Source organism: Schistocerca piceifrons, unplaced genomic scaffold, assembly GCF_021461385.2.
Source record: "Schistocerca piceifrons isolate TAMUIC-IGC-003096 unplaced genomic scaffold, iqSchPice1.1 HiC_scaffold_648, whole genome shotgun sequence".
NCBI lineage: Eukaryota > Metazoa > Arthropoda > Insecta > Orthoptera > Acrididae > Schistocerca > Schistocerca piceifrons.
The window spans coordinates 24,672-46,657 of record NW_025728892.1 but is presented as its reverse complement, the minus strand read 5'-3'; the positions used below and the strand labels follow the sequence as shown (position 1 = coordinate 46,657).

Sequence of the window (21,986 nt, the reverse complement as noted above, 5' to 3'; positions counted from 1 at the left end):
CCTCGGAGGCACCTGGACACAGCAACTTGTGAGGCCAAGCCGACGCTAGTCTGCAGAACATCATGCGAGCGTCCTAGTGGGGACCGGCGAGTGCTGCGTTCTCGGTTCTTCTCAAGGGAATCCAGCTATATATTCTTGCGGATCGTGCATCTCAAGCGCGCAAGCCACACGGCAGCATTATCGCGGGAAAAGCAAAATGATGCATCGGCCGGGAATCGAACCCGGGCCGCCCGCGTGGCAGGCGAGCATTCTACCACTGAACCACCGATGCTGGGGCCAGCGGCAACTTCACGCTGCTTCCCGAGCAGATGTCTCAAGGGAAAGTGGGACTGCCGTCAAGCGCCGTAGCATTCTGTGGAGAAGATGCTGCAGACGCTGAATCCTGCACTGCACTGCTTAAAAATGCCGCCAGAACGCGGTCCTCGCCGGCGCCGACTCTTGCCAAAGGATGCGAAATGTGCGCGGATACGCTGTCCGAATGCGTCTGGATGTGCTCCCCTAGCCTACCTCGAAATGCGCCTGCCAGGTACGATCACCTTCGGCCGCTGCCGACAGGCGGGAAGCCGACACAGCGCGGAGGCGGGGCGCTCGCTTGTGCGGTGGTGGTGTAATGGTCAGCATAGTTGCCTTCCAAGCAGTTGATCCGGGTTCGATTCCCGGCCACCGCAGCAGGCTTTTAATTTCGCGTATGAGTACTTTTGCCACGCGCTCTTAAATTATTGTTTTTTCCGGCCTCCTACTCGCTGCATACCAGCCCTTAGTGTGTCTCGACTTGTCTCGACTTTGCTCGGCTGACGCGAGAGCTGACGCTCTCAAATCGGCCTATATCAAAACGACAAGCACGAGAAACGACTGAGAGAGGTAAAGAGAGGTGAGGCTAGGCGATGGACACACAGCACGCCCCCTTCATTTCACGGTGGCGTCTCCCTGACCGAATCGGGCTGCAGCTCCGAAAACTAAGGAGAAACAAAAATAGGAAGTAAAACTGCCAATAGTACCCTGTGTTCCCATGCGCTCACCCGCCCAAGTACTGACAGGGGCCAAAGTGGTTGCGCATCGGCAATCGGACATTTTCTTTCATTTTCTCTTTATCGGTTGAGAACCAGTGTATTCAAGATATTATGGCCATTGCCGAGTGAATGATGTAGCGCTTCCCGACGAGTCGGGTTCGGATCCTCTGTCAACTTCCACGCAGGGTGATGATCTTTTGGTCATCACACTCGCCAGCTGAAATCGGCGCTGCCTTTTCGTAGTAGTAAAAGAGCAGTGGCCCGTGTGGGGATCGAACCCACGACCTTCGCGTTATTAGCACGACGCTCTAACCAACTGAGCTAACGGGCCCCAGCAGATGCAGTTGCTCAGCCCTACGCTGGAAACTGGTGGCATGAAGCCGTACACCATTTCTATGGTCGTCGTGCGTCTGCTTCCCTAGTCTATATTCTGCTGACGGTCACGAAACAGTAGCTATATTGCGAGCAGGACGGGAAACGGCCGCTCGGACAGCTCAAACTTGTCACGACTCGTGTGGAAAAAATTCCGTTCCGGTACCGGGAATCGAACCCGGGCCTCCTGGGTGAAAGCCAGGTATCCTAGCCACTAGACCACACCGGATGCGGCCGTTTCGTTCGACCGTTCGTACGGTCGCTTGTCGCATTTCGTGTCGAGTGCCGCGTCGGCGCCCTTCTCTCTTTGCGAGCATCTTTGCACAGACTGACTGGCAAGGCGCGCACCTCAAACGCCGCAGAGCAATGCTTTTGGCTTCATGCTCTGCTGGGAGAAGAGGAAAAGGGAAGCTGTAAGTAGCAATAACAGGAGGTAAACATTTTCCCGCTGAAGCGTTGAAAAGTTGTGGATAACAAACAAGAACTACGTTGGCGCCCTAGCAACAGCGCCACCATCAGTCACAGAAAATTAAATGCCCCGGGTGAGGATCGAACTCACGACCTTAAGATTATGAGACTTACGCGCTGCCTACTGCGCTACCGAGGCACGGGTGCACCACTGGTCCTGGAAACTGGGTAAATACCGTACCCAATATTAGACGTAGAGACACTGTACTTCCTGGGTAACGTGTTCTGTTGCTACACGCGCACTGCCGGCCCAGTTGATTGCGGTGTTGCTGCAGCTGTTGCAACGATAGGCAGCACTCCTTGTCGTTAAAGCTCAGTGCCTCGGAGGCACCTGGACACAGCAACTTGTGAGGCCAAGCCGACGCTAGTCTGCAGAACATCATGCGAGCGTCCTAGTGGGGACCGGCGAGTGCTGCGTTCTCGGTTCTTCTCAAGGGAATCCAGCTATATATTCTTGCGGATCGTGCATCTCAAGCGCGCAAGCCACACGGCAGCATTATCGCGGGAAAAGCAAAATGATGCATCGGCCGGGAATCGAACCCGGGCCGCCCGCGTGGCAGGCGAGCATTCTACCACTGAACCACCGATGCTGGGGCCAGCGGCAACTTCACGCTGCTTCCCGAGCAGATGTCTCAAGGGAAAGTGGGACTGCCGTCAAGCGCCGTAGCATTCTGTGGAGAAGATGCTGCAGACGCTGAATCCTGCACTGCACTGCTTAAAAATGCCGCCAGAACGCGGTCCTCGCCGGCGCCGACTCTTGCCAAAGGATGCGAAATGTGCGCGGATACGCTGTCCGAATGCGTCTGGATGTGCTCCCCTAGCCTACCTCGAAATGCGCCTGCCAGGTACGATCACCTTCGGCCGCTGCCGACAGGCGGGAAGCCGACACAGCGCGGAGGCGGGGCGCTCGCTTGTGCGGTGGTGGTGTAATGGTCAGCATAGTTGCCTTCCAAGCAGTTGATCCGGGTTCGATTCCCGGCCACCGCAGCAGGCTTTTAATTTCGCGTATGAGTACTTTTGCCACGCGCTCTTAAATTATTGTTTTTCCGGCCTCCTACTCGCTGCATACCAGCCCTTAGTGTGTCTCGACTTGTCTCGACTTTGCTCGGCTGACGCGAGAGCTGACGCTCTCAAATCGGCCTATATCAAAACGACAAGCACGAGAAACGACTGAGAGAGGTAAAGAGAGGTGAGGCTAGGCGATGGACACACAGCACGCCCCCTTCATTTCACGGTGGCGTCTCCCTGACCGAATCGGGCTGCAGCTCCGAAAACTAAGGAGAAACAAAAATAGGAAGTAAAACTGCCAATAGTACCCTGTGTTCCCATGCGCTCACCCGCCCAAGTACTGACAGGGGCCAAAGTGGTTGCGCATCGGCAATCGGACATTTTCTTTCATTTTCTCTTTATCGGTTGAGAACCAGTGTATTCAAGATATTATGGCCATTGCCGAGTGAATGATGTAGCGCTTCCCGACGAGTCGGGTTCGGATCCTCTGTCAACTTCCACGCAGGGTGATGATCTTTTGGTCATCACACTCGCCAGCTGAAATCGGCGCTGCCTTTTCGTAGTAGTAAAAGAGCAGTGGCCCGTGGGGGGATCGAACCCACGACCTTCGCGTTATTAGCACGACGCTCTAACCAACTGAGCTAACGGGCCCCAGCAGATGCAGTTGCTCAGCCCTACGCTGGAAACTGGTGGCATGAAGCCGTACACCATTTCTATGGTCGTCGTGCGTCTGCTTCCCTAGTCTATATTCTGCTGACGGTCACGAAACAGTAGCTATATTGCGAGCAGGACGGGAAACGGCCGCTCGGACAGCTCAAACTTGTCACGACTCGTGTGGAAAAAATTCCGTTCCGGTACCGGGAATCGAACCCGGGCCTCCTGGGTGAAAGCCAGGTATCCTAGCCACTAGACCACACCGGATGCGGCCGTTTCGTTCGACCGTTCGTACGGTCGCTTGTCGCATTTCGTGTCGAGTGCCGCGTCGGCGCCCTTCTCTCTTTGCGAGCATCTTTGCACAGACTGACTGGCAAGGCGCGCACCTCAAACGCCGCAGAGCAATGCTTTTGGCTTCATGCTCTGCTGGGAGAAGAGGAAAAGGGAAGCTGTAAGTAGCAATAACAGGAGGTAAACATTTTCCCGCTGAAGCGTTGAAAAGTTGTGGATAACAAACAAGAACTACGTTGGCGCCCTAGCAACAGCGCCACCATCAGTCACAGAAAATTAAATGCCCCGGGTGAGGATCGAACTCACGACCTTAAGATTATGAGACTTACGCGCTGCCTACTGCGCTACCGAGGCACGGGTGCACCACTGGTCCTGGAAACTGGGTAAATACCGTACCCAATATTAGACGTAGAGACACTGTACTTCCTGGGTAACGTGTTCTGTTGCTACACGCGCACTGCCGGCCCAGTTGATTGCGGTGTTGCTGCAGCTGTTGCAACGATAGGCAGCACTCCTTGTCGTTAAAGCTCAGTGCCTCGGAGGCACCTGGACACAGCAACTTGTGAGGCCAAGCCGACGCTAGTCTGCAGAACATCATGCGAGCGTCCTAGTGGGGACCGGCGAGTGCTGCGTTCTCGGTTCTTCTCAAGGGAATCCAGCTATATATTCTTGCGGATCGTGCATCTCAAGCGCGCAAGCCACACGGCAGCATTATCGCGGGAAAAGCAAAATGATGCATCGGCCGGGAATCGAACCCGGGCCGCCCGCGTGGCAGGCGAGCATTCTACCACTGAACCACCGATGCTGGGGCCAGCGGCAACTTCACGCTGCTTCCCGAGCAGATGTCTCAAGGGAAAGTGGGACTGCCGTCAAGCGCCGTAGCATTCTGTGGAGAAGATGCTGCAGACGCTGAATCCTGCACTGCACTGCTTAAAAATGCCGCCAGAACGCGGTCCTCGCCGGCGCCGACTCTTGCCAAAGGATGCGAAATGTGCGCGGATACGCTGTCCGAATGCGTCTGGATGTGCTCCCCTAGCCTACCTCGAAATGCGCCTGCCAGGTACGATCACCTTCGGCCGCTGCCGACAGGCGGGAAGCCGACACAGCGCGGAGGCGGGGCGCTCGCTTGTGCGGTGGTGGTGTAATGGTCAGCATAGTTGCCTTCCAAGCAGTTGATCCGGGTTCGATTCCCGGCCACCGCAGCAGGCTTTTAATTTCGCGTATGAGTACTTTTGCCACGCGCTCTTAAATTATTGTTTTTCCGGCCTCCTACTCGCTGCATACCAGCCCTTAGTGTGTCTCGACTTGTCTCGACTTTGCTCGGCTGACGCGAGAGCTGACGCTCTCAAATCGGCCTATATCAAAACGACAAGCACGAGAAACGACTGAGAGAGGTAAAGAGAGGTGAGGCTAGGCGATGGACACACAGCACGCCCCCTTCATTTCACGGTGGCGTCTCCCTGACCGAATCGGGCTGCAGCTCCGAAAACTAAGGAGAAACAAAAATAGGAAGTAAAACTGCCAATAGTACCCTGTGTTCCCATGCGCTCACCCGCCCAAGTACTGACAGGGGCCAAAGTGGTTGCGCATCGGCAATCGGACATTTTCTTTCATTTTCTCTTTATCGGTTGAGAACCAGTGTATTCAAGATATTATGGCCATTGCCGAGTGAATGATGTAGCGCTTCCCGACGAGTCGGGTTCGGATCCTCTGTCAACTTCCACGCAGGGTGATGATCTTTTGGTCATCACACTCGCCAGCTGAAATCGGCGCTGCCTTTTCGTAGTAGTAAAAGAGCAGTGGCCCGTGGGGGGATCGAACCCACGACCTTCGCGTTATTAGCACGACGCTCTAACCAACTGAGCTAACGGGCCCCAGCAGATGCAGTTGCTCAGCCCTACGCTGGAAACTGGTGGCATGAAGCCGTACACCATTTCTATGGTCGTCGTGCGTCTGCTTCCCTAGTCTATATTCTGCTGACGGTCACGAAACAGTAGCTATATTGCGAGCAGGACGGGAAACGGCCGCTCGGACAGCTCAAACTTGTCACGACTCGTGTGGAAAAAATTCCGTTCCGGTACCGGGAATCGAACCCGGGCCTCCTGGGTGAAAGCCAGGTATCCTAGCCACTAGACCACACCGGATGCGGCCGTTTCGTTCGACCGTTCGTACGGTCGCTTGTCGCATTTCGTGTCGAGTGCCGCGTCGGCGCCCTTCTCTCTTTGCGAGCATCTTTGCACAGACTGACTGGCAAGGCGCGCACCTCAAACGCCGCAGAGCAATGCTTTTGGCTTCATGCTCTGCTGGGAGAAGAGGAAAAGGGAAGCTGTAAGTAGCAATAACAGGAGGTAAACATTTTCCCGCTGAAGCGTTGAAAAGTTGTGGATAACAAACAAGAACTACGTTGGCGCCCTAGCAACAGCGCCACCATCAGTCACAGAAAATTAAATGCCCCGGGTGAGGATCGAACTCACGACCTTAAGATTATGAGACTTACGCGCTGCCTACTGCGCTACCGAGGCACGGGTGCACCACTGGTCCTGGAAACTGGGTAAATACCGTACCCAATATTAGACGTAGAGACACTGTACTTCCTGGGTAACGTGTTCTGTTGCTACACGCGCACTGCCGGCCCAGTTGATTGCGGTGTTGCTGCAGCTGTTGCAACGATAGGCAGCACTCCTTGTCGTTAAAGCTCAGTGCCTCGGAGGCACCTGGACACAGCAACTTGTGAGGCCAAGCCGACGCTAGTCTGCAGAACATCATGCGAGCGTCCTAGTGGGGACCGGCGAGTGCTGCGTTCTCGGTTCTTCTCAAGGGAATCCAGCTATATATTCTTGCGGATCGTGCATCTCAAGCGCGCAAGCCACACGGCAGCATTATCGCGGGAAAAGCAAAATGATGCATCGGCCGGGAATCGAACCCGGGCCGCCCGCGTGGCAGGCGAGCATTCTACCACTGAACCACCGATGCTGGGGCCAGCGGCAACTTCACGCTGCTTCCCGAGCAGATGTCTCAAGGGAAAGTGGGACTGCCGTCAAGCGCCGTAGCATTCTGTGGAGAAGATGCTGCAGACGCTGAATCCTGCACTGCACTGCTTAAAAATGCCGCCAGAACGCGGTCCTCGCCGGCGCCGACTCTTGCCAAAGGATGCGAAATGTGCGCGGATACGCTGTCCGAATGCGTCTGGATGTGCTCCCCTAGCCTACCTCGAAATGCGCCTGCCAGGTACGATCACCTTCGGCCGCTGCCGACAGGCGGGAAGCCGACACAGCGCGGAGGCGGGGCGCTCGCTTGTGCGGTGGTGGTGTAATGGTCAGCATAGTTGCCTTCCAAGCAGTTGATCCGGGTTCGATTCCCGGCCACCGCAGCAGGCTTTTAATTTCGCGTATGAGTACTTTTGCCACGCGCTCTTAAATTATTGTTTTTCCGGCCTCCTACTCGCTGCATACCAGCCCTTAGTGTGTCTCGACTTGTCTCGACTTTGCTCGGCTGACGCGAGAGCTGACGCTCTCAAATCGGCCTATATCAAAACGACAAGCACGAGAAACGACTGAGAGAGGTAAAGAGAGGTGAGGCTAGGCGATGGACACACAGCACGCCCCCTTCATTTCACGGTGGCGTCTCCCTGACCGAATCGGGCTGCAGCTCCGAAAACTAAGGAGAAACAAAAATAGGAAGTAAAACTGCCAATAGTACCCTGTGTTCCCATGCGCTCACCCGCCCAAGTACTGACAGGGGCCAAAGTGGTTGCGCATCGGCAATCGGACATTTTCTTTCATTTTCTCTTTATCGGTTGAGAACCAGTGTATTCAAGATATTATGGCCATTGCCGAGTGAATGATGTAGCGCTTCCCGACGAGTCGGGTTCGGATCCTCTGTCAACTTCCACGCAGGGTGATGATCTTTTGGTCATCACACTCGCCAGCTGAAATCGGCGCTGCCTTTTCGTAGTAGTAAAAGAGCAGTGGCCCGTGGGGGGATCGAACCCACGACCTTCGCGTTATTAGCACGACGCTCTAACCAACTGAGCTAACGGGCCCCAGCAGATGCAGTTGCCCAGCCCTACGCTGGAAACTGGTGGCATGAAGCCGTACACCATTTCTATGGTCGTCGTGCGTCTGCTTCCCTAGTCTATATTCTGCTGACGGTCACGAAACAGTAGCTATATTGCGAGCAGGACGGGAAACGGCCGCTCGGACAGCTCAAACTTGTCACGACTCGTGTGGAAAAAATTCCGTTCCGGTACCGGGAATCGAACCCGGGCCTCCTGGGTGAAAGCCAGGTATCCTAGCCACTAGACCACACCGGATGCGGCCGTTTCGTTCGACCGTTCGTACGGTCGCTTGTCGCATTTCGTGTCGAGTGCCGCGTCGGCGCCCTTCTCTCTTTGCGAGCATCTTTGCACAGACTGACTGGCAAGGCGCGCACCTCAAACGCCGCAGAGCAATGCTTTTGGCTTCATGCTCTGCTGGGAGAAGAGGAAAAGGGAAGCTGTAAGTAGCAATAACAGGAGGTAAACATTTTCCCGCTGAAGCGTTGAAAAGTTGTGGATAACAAACAAGAACTACGTTGGCGCCCTAGCAACAGCGCCACCATCAGTCACAGAAAATTAAATGCCCCGGGTGAGGATCGAACTCACGACCTTAAGATTATGAGACTTACGCGCTGCCTACTGCGCTACCGAGGCACGGGTGCACCACTGGTCCTGGAAACTGGGTAAATACCGTACCCAATATTAGACGTAGAGACACTGTACTTCCTGGGTAACGTGTTCTGTTGCTACACGCGCACTGCCGGCCCAGTTGATTGCGGTGTTGCTGCAGCTGTTGCAACGATAGGCAGCACTCCTTGTCGTTAAAGCTCAGTGCCTCGGAGGCACCTGGACACAGCAACTTGTGAGGCCAAGCCGACGCTAGTCTGCAGAACATCATGCGAGCGTCCTAGTGGGGACCGGCGAGTGCTGCGTTCTCGGTTCTTCTCAAGGGAATCCAGCTATATATTCTTGCGGATCGTGCATCTCAAGCGCGCAAGCCACACGGCAGCATTATCGCGGGAAAAGCAAAATGATGCATCGGCCGGGAATCGAACCCGGGCCGCCCGCGTGGCAGGCGAGCATTCTACCACTGAACCACCGATGCTGGGGCCAGCGGCAACTTCACGCTGCTTCCCGAGCAGATGTCTCAAGGGAAAGTGGGACTGCCGTCAAGCGCCGTAGCATTCTGTGGAGAAGATGCTGCAGACGCTGAATCCTGCACTGCACTGCTTAAAAATGCCGCCAGAACGCGGTCCTCGCCGGCGCCGACTCTTGCCAAAGGATGCGAAATGTGCGCGGATACGCTGTCCGAATGCGTCTGGATGTGCTCCCCTAGCCTACCTCGAAATGCGCCTGCCAGGTACGATCACCTTCGGCCGCTGCCGACAGGCGGGAAGCCGACACAGCGCGGAGGCGGGGCGCTCGCTTGTGCGGTGGTGGTGTAATGGTCAGCATAGTTGCCTTCCAAGCAGTTGATCCGGGTTCGATTCCCGGCCACCGCAGCAGGCTTTTAATTTCGCGTATGAGTACTTTTGCCACGCGCTCTTAAATTATTGTTTTTCCGGCCTCCTACTCGCTGCATACCAGCCCTTAGTGTGTCTCGACTTGTCTCGACTTTGCTCGGCTGACGCGAGAGCTGACGCTCTCAAATCGGCCTATATCAAAACGACAAGCACGAGAAACGACTGAGAGAGGTAAAGAGAGGTGAGGCTAGGCGATGGACACACAGCACGCCCCCTTCATTTCACGGTGGCGTCTCCCTGACCGAATCGGGCTGCAGCTCCGAAAACTAAGGAGAAACAAAAATAGGAAGTAAAACTGCCAATAGTACCCTGTGTTCCCATGCGCTCACCCGCCCAAGTACTGACAGGGGCCAAAGTGGTTGCGCATCGGCAATCGGACATTTTCTTTCATTTTCTCTTTATCGGTTGAGAACCAGTGTATTCAAGATATTATGGCCATTGCCGAGTGAATGATGTAGCGCTTCCCGACGAGTCGGGTTCGGATCCTCTGTCAACTTCCACGCAGGGTGATGATCTTTTGGTCATCACACTCGCCAGCTGAAATCGGCGCTGCCTTTTCGTAGTAGTAAAAGAGCAGTGGCCCGTGGGGGGATCGAACCCACGACCTTCGCGTTATTAGCACGACGCTCTAACCAACTGAGCTAACGGGCCCCAGCAGATGCAGTTGCTCAGCCCTACGCTGGAAACTGGTGGCATGAAGCCGTACACCATTTCTATGGTCGTCGTGCGTCTGCTTCCCTAGTCTATATTCTGCTGACGGTCACGAAACAGTAGCTATATTGCGAGCAGGACGGGAAACGGCCGCTCGGACAGCTCAAACTTGTCACGACTCGTGTGGAAAAAATTCCGTTCCGGTACCGGGAATCGAACCCGGGCCTCCTGGGTGAAAGCCAGGTATCCTAGCCACTAGACCACACCGGATGCGGCCGTTTCGTTCGACCGTTCGTACGGTCGCTTGTCGCATTTCGTGTCGAGTGCCGCGTCGGCGCCCTTCTCTCTTTGCGAGCATCTTTGCACAGACTGACTGGCAAGGCGCGCACCTCAAACGCCGCAGAGCAATGCTTTTGGCTTCATGCTCTGCTGGGAGAAGAGGAAAAGGGAAGCTGTAAGTAGCAATAACAGGAGGTAAACATTTTCCCGCTGAAGCGTTGAAAAGTTGTGGATAACAAACAAGAACTACGTTGGCGCCCTAGCAACAGCGCCACCATCAGTCACAGAAAATTAAATGCCCCGGGTGAGGATCGAACTCACGACCTTAAGATTATGAGACTTACGCGCTGCCTACTGCGCTACCGAGGCACGGGTGCACCACTGGTCCTGGAAACTGGGTAAATACCGTACCCAATATTAGACGTAGAGACACTGTACTTCCTGGGTAACGTGTTCTGTTGCTACACGCGCACTGCCGGCCCAGTTGATTGCGGTGTTGCTGCAGCTGTTGCAACGATAGGCAGCACTCCTTGTCGTTAAAGCTCAGTGCCTCGGAGGCACCTGGACACAGCAACTTGTGAGGCCAAGCCGACGCTAGTCTGCAGAACATCATGCGAGCGTCCTAGTGGGGACCGGCGAGTGCTGCGTTCTCGGTTCTTCTCAAGGGAATCCAGCTATATATTCTTGCGGATCGTGCATCTCAAGCGCGCAAGCCACACGGCAGCATTATCGCGGGAAAAGCAAAATGATGCATCGGCCGGGAATCGAACCCGGGCCGCCCGCGTGGCAGGCGAGCATTCTACCACTGAACCACCGATGCTGGGGCCAGCGGCAACTTCACGCTGCTTCCCGAGCAGATGTCTCAAGGGAAAGTGGGACTGCCGTCAAGCGCCGTAGCATTCTGTGGAGAAGATGCTGCAGACGCTGAATCCTGCACTGCACTGCTTAAAAATGCCGCCAGAACGCGGTCCTCGCCGGCGCCGACTCTTGCCAAAGGATGCGAAATGTGCGCGGATACGCTGTCCGAATGCGTCTGGATGTGCTCCCCTAGCCTACCTCGAAATGCGCCTGCCAGGTACGATCACCTTCGGCCGCTGCCGACAGGCGGGAAGCCGACACAGCGCGGAGGCGGGGCGCTCGCTTGTGCGGTGGTGGTGTAATGGTCAGCATAGTTGCCTTCCAAGCAGTTGATCCGGGTTCGATTCCCGGCCACCGCAGCAGGCTTTTAATTTCGCGTATGAGTACTTTTGCCACGCGCTCTTAAATTATTGTTTTTCCGGCCTCCTACTCGCTGCATACCAGCCCTTAGTGTGTCTCGACTTGTCTCGACTTTGCTCGGCTGACGCGAGAGCTGACGCTCTCAAATCGGCCTATATCAAAACGACAAGCACGAGAAACGACTGAGAGAGGTAAAGAGAGGTGAGGCTAGGCGATGGACACACAGCACGCCCCCTTCATTTCACGGTGGCGTCTCCCTGACCGAATCGGGCTGCAGCTCCGAAAACTAAGGAGAAACAAAAATAGGAAGTAAAACTGCCAATAGTACCCTGTGTTCCCATGCGCTCACCCGCCCAAGTACTGACAGGGGCCAAAGTGGTTGCGCATCGGCAATCGGACATTTTCTTTCATTTTCTCTTTATCGGTTGAGAACCAGTGTATTCAAGATATTATGGCCATTGCCGAGTGAATGATGTAGCGCTTCCCGACGAGTCGGGTTCGGATCCTCTGTCAACTTCCACGCAGGGTGATGATCTTTTGGTCATCACACTCGCCAGCTGAAATCGGCGCTGCCTTTTCGTAGTAGTAAAAGAGCAGTGGCCCGTGGGGGGATCGAACCCACGACCTTCGCGTTATTAGCACGACGCTCTAACCAACTGAGCTAACGGGCCCCAGCAGATGCAGTTGCTCAGCCCTACGCTGGAAACTGGTGGCATGAAGCCGTACACCATTTCTATGGTCGTCGTGCGTCTGCTTCCCTAGTCTATATTCTGCTGACGGTCACGAAACAGTAGCTATATTGCGAGCAGGACGGGAAACGGCCGCTCGGACAGCTCAAACTTGTCACGACTCGTGTGGAAAAAATTCCGTTCCGGTACCGGGAATCGAACCCGGGCCTCCTGGGTGAAAGCCAGGTATCCTAGCCACTAGACCACACCGGATGCGGCCGTTTCGTTCGACCGTTCGTACGGTCGCTTGTCGCATTTCGTGTCGAGTGCCGCGTCGGCGCCCTTCTCTCTTTGCGAGCATCTTTGCACAGACTGACTGGCAAGGCGCGCACCTCAAACGCCGCAGAGCAATGCTTTTGGCTTCATGCTCTGCTGGGAGAAGAGGAAAAGGGAAGCTGTAAGTAGCAATAACAGGAGGTAAACATTTTCCCGCTGAAGCGTTGAAAAGTTGTGGATAACAAACAAGAACTACGTTGGCGCCCTAGCAACAGCGCCACCATCAGTCACAGAAAATTAAATGCCCCGGGTGAGGATCGAACTCACGACCTTAAGATTATGAGACTTACGCGCTGCCTACTGCGCTACCGAGGCACGGGTGCACCACTGGTCCTGGAAACTGGGTAAATACCGTACCCAATATTAGACGTAGAGACACTGTACTTCCTGGGTAACGTGTTCTGTTGCTACACGCGCACTGCCGGCCCAGTTGATTGCGGTGTTGCTGCAGCTGTTGCAACGATAGGCAGCACTCCTTGTCGTTAAAGCTCAGTGCCTCGGAGGCACCTGGACACAGCAACTTGTGAGGCCAAGCCGACGCTAGTCTGCAGAACATCATGCGAGCGTCCTAGTGGGGACCGGCGAGTGCTGCGTTCTCGGTTCTTCTCAAGGGAATCCAGCTATATATTCTTGCGGATCGTGCATCTCAAGCGCGCAAGCCACACGGCAGCATTATCGCGGGAAAAGCAAAATGATGCATCGGCCGGGAATCGAACCCGGGCCGCCCGCGTGGCAGGCGAGCATTCTACCACTGAACCACCGATGCTGGGGCCAGCGGCAACTTCACGCTGCTTCCCGAGCAGATGTCTCAAGGGAAAGTGGGACTGCCGTCAAGCGCCGTAGCATTCTGTGGAGAAGATGCTGCAGACGCTGAATCCTGCACTGCACTGCTTAAAAATGCCGCCAGAACGCGGTCCTCGCCGGCGCCGACTCTTGCCAAAGGATGCGAAATGTGCGCGGATACGCTGTCCGAATGCGTCTGGATGTGCTCCCCTAGCCTACCTCGAAATGCGCCTGCCAGGTACGATCACCTTCGGCCGCTGCCGACAGGCGGGAAGCCGACACAGCGCGGAGGCGGGGCGCTCGCTTGTGCGGTGGTGGTGTAATGGTCAGCATAGTTGCCTTCCAAGCAGTTGATCCGGGTTCGATTCCCGGCCACCGCAGCAGGCTTTTAATTTCGCGTATGAGTACTTTTGCCACGCGCTCTTAAATTATTGTTTTTCCGGCCTCCTACTCGCTGCATACCAGCCCTTAGTGTGTCTCGACTTGTCTCGACTTTGCTCGGCTGACGCGAGAGCTGACGCTCTCAAATCGGCCTATATCAAAACGACAAGCACGAGAAACGACTGAGAGAGGTAAAGAGAGGTGAGGCTAGGCGATGGACACACAGCACGCCCCCTTCATTTCACGGTGGCGTCTCCCTGACCGAATCGGGCTGCAGCTCCGAAAACTAAGGAGAAACAAAAATAGGAAGTAAAACTGCCAATAGTACCCTGTGTTCCCATGCGCTCACCCGCCCAAGTACTGACAGGGGCCAAAGTGGTTGCGCATCGGCAATCGGACATTTTCTTTCATTTTCTCTTTATCGGTTGAGAACCAGTGTATTCAAGATATTATGGCCATTGCCGAGTGAATGATGTAGCGCTTCCCGACGAGTCGGGTTCGGATCCTCTGTCAACTTCCACGCAGGGTGATGATCTTTTGGTCATCACACTCGCCAGCTGAAATCGGCGCTGCCTTTTCGTAGTAGTAAAAGAGCAGTGGCCCGTGGGGGGATCGAACCCACGACCTTCGCGTTATTAGCACGACGCTCTAACCAACTGAGCTAACGGGCCCCAGCAGATGCAGTTGCTCAGCCCTACGCTGGAAACTGGTGGCATGAAGCCGTACACCATTTCTATGGTCGTCGTGCGTCTGCTTCCCTAGTCTATATTCTGCTGACGGTCACGAAACAGTAGCTATATTGCGAGCAGGACGGGAAACGGCCGCTCGGACAGCTCAAACTTGTCACGACTCGTGTGGAAAAAATTCCGTTCCGGTACCGGGAATCGAACCCGGGCCTCCTGGGTGAAAGCCAGGTATCCTAGCCACTAGACCACACCGGATGCGGCCGTTTCGTTCGACCGTTCGTACGGTCGCTTGTCGCATTTCGTGTCGAGTGCCGCGTCGGCGCCCTTCTCTCTTTGCGAGCATCTTTGCACAGACTGACTGGCAAGGCGCGCACCTCAAACGCCGCAGAGCAATGCTTTTGGCTTCATGCTCTGCTGGGAGAAGAGGAAAAGGGAAGCTGTAAGTAGCAATAACAGGAGGTAAACATTTTCCCGCTGAAGCGTTGAAAAGTTGTGGATAACAAACAAGAACTACGTTGGCGCCCTAGCAACAGCGCCACCATCAGTCACAGAAAATTAAATGCCCCGGGTGAGGATCGAACTCACGACCTTAAGATTATGAGACTTACGCGCTGCCTACTGCGCTACCGAGGCACGGGTGCACCACTGGTCCTGGAAACTGGGTAAATACCGTACCCAATATTAGACGTAGAGACACTGTACTTCCTGGGTAACGTGTTCTGTTGCTACACGCGCACTGCCGGCCCAGTTGATTGCGGTGTTGCTGCAGCTGTTGCAACGATAGGCAGCACTCCTTGTCGTTAAAGCTCAGTGCCTCGGAGGCACCTGGACACAGCAACTTGTGAGGCCAAGCCGACGCTAGTCTGCAGAACATCATGCGAGCGTCCTAGTGGGGACCGGCGAGTGCTGCGTTCTCGGTTCTTCTCAAGGGAATCCAGCTATATATTCTTGCGGATCGTGCATCTCAAGCGCGCAAGCCACACGGCAGCATTATCGCGGGAAAAGCAAAATGATGCATCGGCCGGGAATCGAACCCGGGCCGCCCGCGTGGCAGGCGAGCATTCTACCACTGAACCACCGATGCTGGGGCCAGCGGCAACTTCACGCTGCTTCCCGAGCAGATGTCTCAAGGGAAAGTGGGACTGCCGTCAAGCGCCGTAGCATTCTGTGGAGAAGATGCTGCAGACGCTGAATCCTGCACTGCACTGCTTAAAAATGCCGCCAGAACGCGGTCCTCGCCGGCGCCGACTCTTGCCAAAGGATGCGAAATGTGCGCGGATACGCTGTCCGAATGCGTCTGGATGTGCTCCCCTAGCCTACCTCGAAATGCGCCTGCCAGGTACGATCACCTTCGGCCGCTGCCGACAGGCGGGAAGCCGACACAGCGCGGAGGCGGGGCGCTCGCTTGTGCGGTGGTGGTGTAATGGTCAGCATAGTTGCCTTCCAAGCAGTTGATCCGGGTTCGATTCCCGGCCACCGCAGCAGGCTTTTAATTTCGCGTATGAGTACTTTTGCCACGCGCTCTTAAATTATTGTTTTTCCGGCCTCCTACTCGCTGCATACCAGCCCTTAGTGTGTCTCGACTTGTCTCGACTTTGCTCGGCTGACGCGAGAGCTGACGCTCTCAAATCGGCCTATATCAAAACGACAAGCACGAGAAACGACTGAGAGAGGTAAAGAGAGGTGAGGCTAGGCGATGGACACACAGCACGCCCCCTTCATTTCACGGTGGCGTCTCCCTGACCGAATCGGGCTGCAGCTCCGAAAACTAAGGAGAAACAAAAATAGGAAGTAAAACTGCCAATAGTACCCTGTGTTCCCATGCGCTCACCCGCCCAAGTACTGACAGGGGCCAAAGTGGTTGCGCATCGGCAATCGGACATTTTCTTTCATTTTCTCTTTATCGGTTGAGAACCAGTGTATTCAAGATATTATGGCCATTGCCGAGTGAATGATGTAGCGCTTCCCGACGAGTCGGGTTCGGATCCTCTGTCAACTTCCACGCAGGGTGATGATCTTTTGGTCATCACACTCGCCAGCTGAAATCGGCGCTGCCTTTTCGTAGTAGTAAAAGAGCAGTGGCCCGTGGGGGGATCGAACCCACGACCTTCGCGTTATTAGCACGACGCTCTAACCAACTGAGCTAACGGGCCCCAGCAGATGCAGTTGCCCAGCCCTACGCTGGAAACTGGTGGCATGAAGCCGTACACCATTTCTATGGTCGTCGTGCGTCTGCTTCCCTAGTCTATATTCTGCTGACGGTCACGAAACAGTAGCTATATTGCGAGCAGGACGGGAAACGGCCGCTCGGACAGCTCAAACTTGTCACGACTCGTGTGGAAAAAATTCCGTTCCGGTACCGGGAATCGAACCCGGGCCTCCTGGGTGAAAGCCAGGTATCCTAGCCACTAGACCACACCGGATGCGGCCGTTTCGTTCGACCGTTCGTACGGTCGCTTGTCGCATTTCGTGTCGAGTGCCGCGTCGGCGCCCTTCTCTCTTTGCGAGCATCTTTGCACAGACTGACTGGCAAGGCGCGCACCTCAAACGCCGCAGAGCAATGCTTTTGGCTTCATGCTCTGCTGGGAGAAGAGGAAAAGGGAAGCTGTAAGTAGCAATAACAGGAGGTAAACATTTTCCCGCTGAAGCGTTGAAAAGTTGTGGATAACAAACAAGAACTACGTTGGCGCCCTAGCAACAGCGCCACCATCAGTCACAGAAAATTAAATGCCCCGGGTGAGGATCGAACTCACGACCTTAAGATTATGAGACTTACGCGCTGCCTACTGCGCTACCGAGGCACGGGTGCACCACTGGTCCTGGAAACTGGGTAAATACCGTACCCAATATTAGACGTAGAGACACTGTACTTCCTGGGTAACGTGTTCTGTTGCTACACGCGCACTGCCGGCCCAGTTGATTGCGGTGTTGCTGCAGCTGTTGCAACGATAGGCAGCACTCCTTGTCGTTAAAGCTCAGTGCCTCGGAGGCACCTGGACACAGCAACTTGTGAGGCCAAGCCGACGCTAGTCTGCAGAACATCATGCGAGCGTCCTAGTGGGGACCGGCGAGTGCTGCGTTCTCGGTTCTTCTCAAGGGAATCCAGCTATATATTCTTGCGGATCGTGCATCTCAAGCGCGCAAGCCACACGGCAGCATTATCGCGGGAAAAGCAAAATGATGCATCGGCCGGGAATCGAACCCGGGCCGCCCGCGTGGCAGGCGAGCATTCTGCCACTGAACCACCGATGCTGGGGCCAGCGGCAACTTCACGCTGCTTCCCGAGCAGATGTCTCAAGGGAAAGTGGGACTGCCGTCAAGCGCCGTAGCATTCTGTGGAGAAGATGCTGCAGACGCTGAATCCTGCACTGCACTGCTTAAAAATGCCGCCAGAACGCGGTCCTCGCCGGCGCCGACTCTTGCCAAAGGATGCGAAATGTGCGCGGATACGCTGTCCGAATGCGTCTGGATGTGCTCCCCTAGCCTACCTCGAAATGCGCCTGCCAGGTACGATCACCTTCGGCCGCTGCCGACAGGCGGGAAGCCGACACAGCGCGGAGGCGGGGCGCTCGCTTGTGCGGTGGTGGTGTAATGGTCAGCATAGTTGCCTTCCAAGCAGTTGATCCGGGTTCGATTCCCGGCCACCGCAGCAGGCTTTTAATTTCGCGTATGAGTACTTTTGCCACGCGCTCTTAAATTATTGTTTTTCCGGCCTCCTACTCGCTGCATACCAGCCCTTAGTGTGTCTCGACTTGTCTCGACTTTGCTCGGCTGACGCGAGAGCTGACGCTCTCAAATCGGCCTATATCAAAACGACAAGCACGAGAAACGACTGAGAGAGGTAAAGAGAGGTGAGGCTAGGCGATGGACACACAGCACGCCCCCTTCATTTCACGGTGGCGTCTCCCTGACCGAATCGGGCTGCAGCTCCGAAAACTAAGGAGAAACAAAAATAGGAAGTAAAACTGCCAATAGTACCCTGTGTTCCCATGCGCTCACCCGCCCAAGTACTGACAGGGGCCAAAGTGGTTGCGCATCGGCAATCGGACATTTTCTTTCATTTTCTCTTTATCGGTTGAGAACCAGTGTATTCAAGATATTATGGCCATTGCCGAGTGAATGATGTAGCGCTTCCCGACGAGTCGGGTTCGGATCCTCTGTCAACTTCCACGCAGGGTGATGATCTTTTGGTCATCACACTCGCCAGCTGAAATCGGCGCTGCCTTTTCGTAGTAGTAAAAGAGCAGTGGCCCGTGGGGGGATCGAACCCACGACCTTCGCGTTATTAGCACGACGCTCTAACCAACTGAGCTAACGGGCCCCAGCAGATGCAGTTGCTCAGCCCTACGCTGGAAACTGGTGGCATGAAGCCGTACACCATTTCTATGGTCGTCGTGCGTCTGCTTCCCTAGTCTATATTCTGCTGACGGTCACGAAACAGTAGCTATATTGCGAGCAGGACGGGAAACGGCCGCTCGGACAGCTCAAACTTGTCACGACTCGTGTGGAAAAAATTCCGTTCCGGTACCGGGAATCGAACCCGGGCCTCCTGGGTGAAAGCCAGGTATCCTAGCCACTAGACCACACCGGATGCGGCCGTTTCGTTCGACCGTTCGTACGGTCGCTTGTCGCATTTCGTGTCGAGTGCCGCGTCGGCGCCCTTCTCTCTTTGCGAGCATCTTTGCACAGACTGACTGGCAAGGCGCGCACCTCAAACGCCGCAGAGCAATGCTTTTGGCTTCATGCTCTGCTGGGAGAAGAGGAAAAGGGAAGCTGTAAGTAGCAATAACAGGAGGTAAACATTTTCCCGCTGAAGCGTTGAAAAGTTGTGGATAACAAACAAGAACTACGTTGGCGCCCTAGCAACAGCGCCACCATCAGTCACAGAAAATTAAATGCCCCGGGTGAGGATCGAACTCACGACCTTAAGATTATGAGACTTACGCGCTGCCTACTGCGCTACCGAGGCACGGGTGCACCACTGGTCCTGGAAACTGGGTAAATACCGTACCCAATATTAGACGTAGAGACACTGTACTTCCTGGGTAACGTGTTCTGTTGCTACACGCGCACTGCCGGCCCAGTTGATTGCGGTGTTGCTGCAGCTGTTGCAACGATAGGCAGCACTCCTTGTCGTTAAAGCTCAGTGCCTCGGAGGCACCTGGACACAGCAACTTGTGAGGCCAAGCCGACGCTAGTCTGCAGAACATCATGCGAGCGTCCTAGTGGGGACCGGCGAGTGCTGCGTTCTCGGTTCTTCTCAAGGGAATCCAGCTATATATTCTTGCGGATCGTGCATCTCAAGCGCGCAAGCCACACGGCAGCATTATCGCGGGAAAAGCAAAATGATGCATCGGCCGGGAATCGAACCCGGGCCGCCCGCGTGGCAGGCGAGCATTCTACCACTGAACCACCGATGCTGGGGCCAGCGGCAACTTCACGCTGCTTCCCGAGCAGATGTCTCAAGGGAAAGTGGGACTGCCGTCAAGCGCCGTAGCATTCTGTGGAGAAGATGCTGCAGACGCTGAATCCTGCACTGCACTGCTTAAAAATGCCGCCAGAACGCGGTCCTCGCCGGCGCCGACTCTTGCCAAAGGATGCGAAATGTGCGCGGATACGCTGTCCGAATGCGTCTGGATGTGCTCCCCTAGCCTACCTCGAAATGCGCCTGCCAGGTACGATCACCTTCGGCCGCTGCCGACAGGCGGGAAGCCGACACAGCGCGGAGGCGGGGCGCTCGCTTGTGCGGTGGTGGTGTAATGGTCAGCATAGTTGCCTTCCAAGCAGTTGATCCGGGTTCGATTCCCGGCCACCGCAGCAGGCTTTTAATTTCGCGTATGAGTACTTTTGCCACGCGCTCTTAAATTATTGTTTTTCCGGCCTCCTACTCGCTGCATACCAGCCCTTAGTGTGTCTCGACTTGTCTCGACTTTGCTCGGCTGACGCGAGAGCTGACGCTCTCAAATCGGCCTATATCAAAACGACAAGCACGAGAAACGACTGAGAGAGGTAAAGAGAGGTGAGGCTAGGCGATGGACACACAGCACGCCCCCTTCATTTCACGGTGGCGTCTCCCTGACCGAATCGGGCTGCAGCTCCGAAAACTAAGGAGAAACAAAAATAGGAAGTAAAACTGCCAATAGTACCCTGTGTTCCCATGCGCTCACCCGCCCAAGTACTGACAGGGGCCAAAGTGGTTGCGCATCGGCAATCGGACATTTTCTTTCATTTTCTCTTTATCGGTTGAGAACCAGTGTATTCAAGATATTATGGCCATTGCCGAGTGAATGATGTAGCGCTTCCCGACGAGTCGGGTTCGGATCCTCTGTCAACTTCCACGCAGGGTGATGATCTTTTGGTCATCACACTCGCCAGCTGAAATCGGCGCTGCCTTTTCGTAGTAGTAAAAGAGCAGTGGCCCGTGGGGGGATCGAACCCACGACCTTCGCGTTATTAGCACGACGCTCTAACCAACTGAGCTAACGGGCCCCAGCAGATGCAGTTGCTCAGCCCTACGCTGGAAACTGGTGGCATGAAGCCGTACACCATTTCTATGGTCGTCGTGCGTCTGCTTCCCTAGTCTATATTCTGCTGACGGTCACGAAACAGTAGCTATATTGCGAGCAGGACGGGAAACGGCCGCTCGGACAGCTCAAACTTGTCACGACTCGTGTGGAAAAAATTCCGTTCCGGTACCGGGAATCGAACCCGGGCCTCCTGGGTGAAAGCCAGGTATCCTAGCCACTAGACCACACCGGATGCGGCCGTTTCGTTCGACCGTTCGTACGGTCGCTTGTCGCATTTCGTGTCGAGTGCCGCGTCGGCGCCCTTCTCTCTTTGCGAGCATCTTTGCACAGACTGACTGGCAAGGCGCGCACCTCAAACGCCGCAGAGCAATGCTTTTGGCTTCATGCTCTGCTGGGAGAAGAGGAAAAGGGAAGCTGTAAGTAGCAATAACAGGAGGTAAACATTTTCCCGCTGAAGCGTTGAAAAGTTGTGGATAACAAACAAGAACTACGTTGGCGCCCTAGCAACAGCGCCACCATCAGTCACAGAAAATTAAATGCCCCGGGTGAGGATCGAACTCACGACCTTAAGATTATGAGACTTACGCGCTGCCTACTGCGCTACCGAGGCACGGGTGCACCACTGGTCCTGGAAACTGGGTAAATACCGTACCCAATATTAGACGTAGAGACACTGTACTTCCTGGGTAACGTGTTCTGTTGCTACACGCGCACTGCCGGCCCAGTTGATTGCGGTGTTGCTGCAGCTGTTGCAACGATAGGCAGCACTCCTTGTCGTTAAAGCTCAGTGCCTCGGAGGCACCTGGACACAGCAACTTGTGAGGCCAAGCCGACGCTAGTCTGCAGAACATCATGCGAGCGTCCTAGTGGGGACCGGCGAGTGCTGCGTTCTCGGTTCTTCTCAAGGGAATCCAGCTATATATTCTTGCGGATCGTGCATCTCAAGCGCGCAAGCCACACGGCAGCATTATCGCGGGAAAAGCAAAATGATGCATCGGCCGGGAATCGAACCCGGGCCGCCCGCGTGGCAGGCGAGCATTCTACCACTGAACCACCGATGCTGGGGCCAGCGGCAACTTCACGCTGCTTCCCGAG

The 21,986-nt window shown here is 55.2% G+C and overlaps 51 non-coding genes across 51 annotated transcripts; 10 read left to right on the top strand and 41 right to left on the bottom strand.

Annotated features, from left to right (window-relative positions):
- Positions 1-200: 200 nt before the first annotated feature.
- On the bottom strand, positions 201-271 carry Trnag-gcc. Its single transcript has one exon. It is a non-coding gene; the product is annotated as a tRNA-Gly (tRNA).
- Positions 272-596: 325 nt separating this feature from the next.
- On the top strand, positions 597-668 carry Trnag-ucc. Its single transcript has one exon. It is a non-coding gene; the product is annotated as a tRNA-Gly (tRNA).
- Positions 669-1,267: 599 nt separating this feature from the next.
- Trnai-aau lies at positions 1,268-1,341 on the bottom strand. The gene has a single exon. It is a non-coding gene; the product is annotated as a tRNA-Ile (tRNA).
- Positions 1,342-1,539: 198 nt separating this feature from the next.
- Trnae-uuc lies at positions 1,540-1,611 on the bottom strand. The gene has a single exon. It is a non-coding gene; the product is annotated as a tRNA-Glu (tRNA).
- A 305-nt stretch (positions 1,612-1,916) lies between these two features.
- Positions 1,917-1,989, bottom strand: Trnam-cau. The gene has a single exon. It is a non-coding gene; the product is annotated as a tRNA-Met (tRNA).
- A 380-nt stretch (positions 1,990-2,369) lies between these two features.
- Positions 2,370-2,440, bottom strand: Trnag-gcc. The gene has a single exon. It is a non-coding gene; the product is annotated as a tRNA-Gly (tRNA).
- Positions 2,441-2,765: 325 nt separating this feature from the next.
- On the top strand, positions 2,766-2,837 carry Trnag-ucc. The gene has a single exon. It is a non-coding gene; the product is annotated as a tRNA-Gly (tRNA).
- Positions 2,838-3,435: 598 nt separating this feature from the next.
- On the bottom strand, positions 3,436-3,509 carry Trnai-aau. The gene has a single exon. It is a non-coding gene; the product is annotated as a tRNA-Ile (tRNA).
- Positions 3,510-3,707: 198 nt separating this feature from the next.
- Trnae-uuc lies at positions 3,708-3,779 on the bottom strand. The gene has a single exon. It is a non-coding gene; the product is annotated as a tRNA-Glu (tRNA).
- A 305-nt stretch (positions 3,780-4,084) lies between these two features.
- Positions 4,085-4,157, bottom strand: Trnam-cau. The gene has a single exon. It is a non-coding gene; the product is annotated as a tRNA-Met (tRNA).
- Positions 4,158-4,537: 380 nt separating this feature from the next.
- Positions 4,538-4,608, bottom strand: Trnag-gcc. The gene has a single exon. It is a non-coding gene; the product is annotated as a tRNA-Gly (tRNA).
- Positions 4,609-4,933: 325 nt separating this feature from the next.
- Trnag-ucc lies at positions 4,934-5,005 on the top strand. Its single transcript has one exon. It is a non-coding gene; the product is annotated as a tRNA-Gly (tRNA).
- A 598-nt stretch (positions 5,006-5,603) lies between these two features.
- Trnai-aau lies at positions 5,604-5,677 on the bottom strand. The gene has a single exon. It is a non-coding gene; the product is annotated as a tRNA-Ile (tRNA).
- A 198-nt stretch (positions 5,678-5,875) lies between these two features.
- Trnae-uuc lies at positions 5,876-5,947 on the bottom strand. Its single transcript has one exon. It is a non-coding gene; the product is annotated as a tRNA-Glu (tRNA).
- A 305-nt stretch (positions 5,948-6,252) lies between these two features.
- Trnam-cau lies at positions 6,253-6,325 on the bottom strand. The gene has a single exon. It is a non-coding gene; the product is annotated as a tRNA-Met (tRNA).
- A 380-nt stretch (positions 6,326-6,705) lies between these two features.
- Positions 6,706-6,776, bottom strand: Trnag-gcc. Its single transcript has one exon. It is a non-coding gene; the product is annotated as a tRNA-Gly (tRNA).
- A 325-nt stretch (positions 6,777-7,101) lies between these two features.
- On the top strand, positions 7,102-7,173 carry Trnag-ucc. The gene has a single exon. It is a non-coding gene; the product is annotated as a tRNA-Gly (tRNA).
- A 598-nt stretch (positions 7,174-7,771) lies between these two features.
- Positions 7,772-7,845, bottom strand: Trnai-aau. Its single transcript has one exon. It is a non-coding gene; the product is annotated as a tRNA-Ile (tRNA).
- A 198-nt stretch (positions 7,846-8,043) lies between these two features.
- On the bottom strand, positions 8,044-8,115 carry Trnae-uuc. The gene has a single exon. It is a non-coding gene; the product is annotated as a tRNA-Glu (tRNA).
- A 305-nt stretch (positions 8,116-8,420) lies between these two features.
- Trnam-cau lies at positions 8,421-8,493 on the bottom strand. The gene has a single exon. It is a non-coding gene; the product is annotated as a tRNA-Met (tRNA).
- Positions 8,494-8,873: 380 nt separating this feature from the next.
- Positions 8,874-8,944, bottom strand: Trnag-gcc. Its single transcript has one exon. It is a non-coding gene; the product is annotated as a tRNA-Gly (tRNA).
- Positions 8,945-9,269: 325 nt separating this feature from the next.
- On the top strand, positions 9,270-9,341 carry Trnag-ucc. The gene has a single exon. It is a non-coding gene; the product is annotated as a tRNA-Gly (tRNA).
- Positions 9,342-9,939: 598 nt separating this feature from the next.
- Trnai-aau lies at positions 9,940-10,013 on the bottom strand. The gene has a single exon. It is a non-coding gene; the product is annotated as a tRNA-Ile (tRNA).
- Positions 10,014-10,211: 198 nt separating this feature from the next.
- Positions 10,212-10,283, bottom strand: Trnae-uuc. The gene has a single exon. It is a non-coding gene; the product is annotated as a tRNA-Glu (tRNA).
- Positions 10,284-10,588: 305 nt separating this feature from the next.
- On the bottom strand, positions 10,589-10,661 carry Trnam-cau. The gene has a single exon. It is a non-coding gene; the product is annotated as a tRNA-Met (tRNA).
- A 380-nt stretch (positions 10,662-11,041) lies between these two features.
- Trnag-gcc lies at positions 11,042-11,112 on the bottom strand. The gene has a single exon. It is a non-coding gene; the product is annotated as a tRNA-Gly (tRNA).
- Positions 11,113-11,437: 325 nt separating this feature from the next.
- Positions 11,438-11,509, top strand: Trnag-ucc. The gene has a single exon. It is a non-coding gene; the product is annotated as a tRNA-Gly (tRNA).
- A 598-nt stretch (positions 11,510-12,107) lies between these two features.
- Trnai-aau lies at positions 12,108-12,181 on the bottom strand. The gene has a single exon. It is a non-coding gene; the product is annotated as a tRNA-Ile (tRNA).
- Positions 12,182-12,379: 198 nt separating this feature from the next.
- On the bottom strand, positions 12,380-12,451 carry Trnae-uuc. The gene has a single exon. It is a non-coding gene; the product is annotated as a tRNA-Glu (tRNA).
- Positions 12,452-12,756: 305 nt separating this feature from the next.
- Trnam-cau lies at positions 12,757-12,829 on the bottom strand. Its single transcript has one exon. It is a non-coding gene; the product is annotated as a tRNA-Met (tRNA).
- Positions 12,830-13,209: 380 nt separating this feature from the next.
- Positions 13,210-13,280, bottom strand: Trnag-gcc. Its single transcript has one exon. It is a non-coding gene; the product is annotated as a tRNA-Gly (tRNA).
- A 325-nt stretch (positions 13,281-13,605) lies between these two features.
- Trnag-ucc lies at positions 13,606-13,677 on the top strand. Its single transcript has one exon. It is a non-coding gene; the product is annotated as a tRNA-Gly (tRNA).
- Positions 13,678-14,275: 598 nt separating this feature from the next.
- Trnai-aau lies at positions 14,276-14,349 on the bottom strand. Its single transcript has one exon. It is a non-coding gene; the product is annotated as a tRNA-Ile (tRNA).
- A 198-nt stretch (positions 14,350-14,547) lies between these two features.
- On the bottom strand, positions 14,548-14,619 carry Trnae-uuc. Its single transcript has one exon. It is a non-coding gene; the product is annotated as a tRNA-Glu (tRNA).
- A 305-nt stretch (positions 14,620-14,924) lies between these two features.
- On the bottom strand, positions 14,925-14,997 carry Trnam-cau. The gene has a single exon. It is a non-coding gene; the product is annotated as a tRNA-Met (tRNA).
- A 380-nt stretch (positions 14,998-15,377) lies between these two features.
- Trnag-gcc lies at positions 15,378-15,448 on the bottom strand. The gene has a single exon. It is a non-coding gene; the product is annotated as a tRNA-Gly (tRNA).
- Positions 15,449-15,773: 325 nt separating this feature from the next.
- On the top strand, positions 15,774-15,845 carry Trnag-ucc. Its single transcript has one exon. It is a non-coding gene; the product is annotated as a tRNA-Gly (tRNA).
- Positions 15,846-16,443: 598 nt separating this feature from the next.
- On the bottom strand, positions 16,444-16,517 carry Trnai-aau. The gene has a single exon. It is a non-coding gene; the product is annotated as a tRNA-Ile (tRNA).
- A 198-nt stretch (positions 16,518-16,715) lies between these two features.
- Trnae-uuc lies at positions 16,716-16,787 on the bottom strand. Its single transcript has one exon. It is a non-coding gene; the product is annotated as a tRNA-Glu (tRNA).
- A 305-nt stretch (positions 16,788-17,092) lies between these two features.
- On the bottom strand, positions 17,093-17,165 carry Trnam-cau. Its single transcript has one exon. It is a non-coding gene; the product is annotated as a tRNA-Met (tRNA).
- A 380-nt stretch (positions 17,166-17,545) lies between these two features.
- Positions 17,546-17,616, bottom strand: Trnag-gcc. Its single transcript has one exon. It is a non-coding gene; the product is annotated as a tRNA-Gly (tRNA).
- Positions 17,617-17,941: 325 nt separating this feature from the next.
- Positions 17,942-18,013, top strand: Trnag-ucc. The gene has a single exon. It is a non-coding gene; the product is annotated as a tRNA-Gly (tRNA).
- A 598-nt stretch (positions 18,014-18,611) lies between these two features.
- Positions 18,612-18,685, bottom strand: Trnai-aau. Its single transcript has one exon. It is a non-coding gene; the product is annotated as a tRNA-Ile (tRNA).
- A 198-nt stretch (positions 18,686-18,883) lies between these two features.
- Positions 18,884-18,955, bottom strand: Trnae-uuc. Its single transcript has one exon. It is a non-coding gene; the product is annotated as a tRNA-Glu (tRNA).
- A 305-nt stretch (positions 18,956-19,260) lies between these two features.
- Positions 19,261-19,333, bottom strand: Trnam-cau. Its single transcript has one exon. It is a non-coding gene; the product is annotated as a tRNA-Met (tRNA).
- A 380-nt stretch (positions 19,334-19,713) lies between these two features.
- Positions 19,714-19,784, bottom strand: Trnag-gcc. Its single transcript has one exon. It is a non-coding gene; the product is annotated as a tRNA-Gly (tRNA).
- Positions 19,785-20,109: 325 nt separating this feature from the next.
- On the top strand, positions 20,110-20,181 carry Trnag-ucc. The gene has a single exon. It is a non-coding gene; the product is annotated as a tRNA-Gly (tRNA).
- A 598-nt stretch (positions 20,182-20,779) lies between these two features.
- Trnai-aau lies at positions 20,780-20,853 on the bottom strand. Its single transcript has one exon. It is a non-coding gene; the product is annotated as a tRNA-Ile (tRNA).
- Positions 20,854-21,051: 198 nt separating this feature from the next.
- Positions 21,052-21,123, bottom strand: Trnae-uuc. Its single transcript has one exon. It is a non-coding gene; the product is annotated as a tRNA-Glu (tRNA).
- A 305-nt stretch (positions 21,124-21,428) lies between these two features.
- Positions 21,429-21,501, bottom strand: Trnam-cau. The gene has a single exon. It is a non-coding gene; the product is annotated as a tRNA-Met (tRNA).
- Positions 21,502-21,881: 380 nt separating this feature from the next.
- Positions 21,882-21,952, bottom strand: Trnag-gcc. The gene has a single exon. It is a non-coding gene; the product is annotated as a tRNA-Gly (tRNA).
- Positions 21,953-21,986: the final 34 nt, after the last annotated feature.